The sequence below is a fragment of the Pseudomyrmex gracilis genome, unplaced genomic scaffold (genome assembly GCF_002006095.1).
Source record: "Pseudomyrmex gracilis isolate BER0280 unplaced genomic scaffold, ASM200609v1 scaffold_599, whole genome shotgun sequence".
Lineage (NCBI taxonomy): Eukaryota > Metazoa > Arthropoda > Insecta > Hymenoptera > Formicidae > Pseudomyrmex > Pseudomyrmex gracilis.
The window spans coordinates 5,627-6,332 of NW_018021183.1; positions in this window are offsets into that span (position 1 = coordinate 5,627).

The window sequence follows — 706 nt, forward strand, 5'->3', positions numbered from 1 at the left end:
CCGCTCCGCTCGGGGAATCTTCCGATTCTCCGCCGGGAAAACCGGCACTCTTTCCCGCTCCGCTCGGGGAATCTTTCGATTTTCCGCCGGGAAAACCGGCTCTCTGTTCCGCTCCGCACGGGGAATCTTTCAATTCTCCGCCGGGAAAACCGGCTCTCTTTCCGTTGGAGCCGCCTCAGGGGAATCAGCGAAGCGTGAATATAAGCCTAGCGACGCGAGATCGCGTCAAACGACAAAGTTACTTTTTCGGAAGAAAAAGTAACTTTCCCGCATTGTAGATATTTTCCTCGCAACCGATAAAACTCGGTTAGTGATCCGACCGCCCGTAAATCTCTTTTCGTGAAAAGAGACTTTCCTCACAATAAAGAGAGTTCTCGCGATAACCTGCGTTGCGAGCGATACAACGGCACTCACGCGTCAAAACATCTAGCCGAGGCTCCCGAGCAGCCTTGACCGAGGCTTTCGCGTTTAAAGAGCCAGCCGTCTAGTTTTTGTACATAGACTCAAGCCAATCGGCTGAAAACGTGATTCACTCGCCCGCATTTCGGAGAATCCGAGGTAAATTCCGCAGCATATTATTCTCAATATTCTTTCTTGTACATATTATTTCTTTATTTATTGTTTTGTTTTATTGAATAAATTTAATTCGTTAATTCTTTTAATTACCGAGTTCACTCACTCTTTACCTGTTCCTGGAATCCGACGA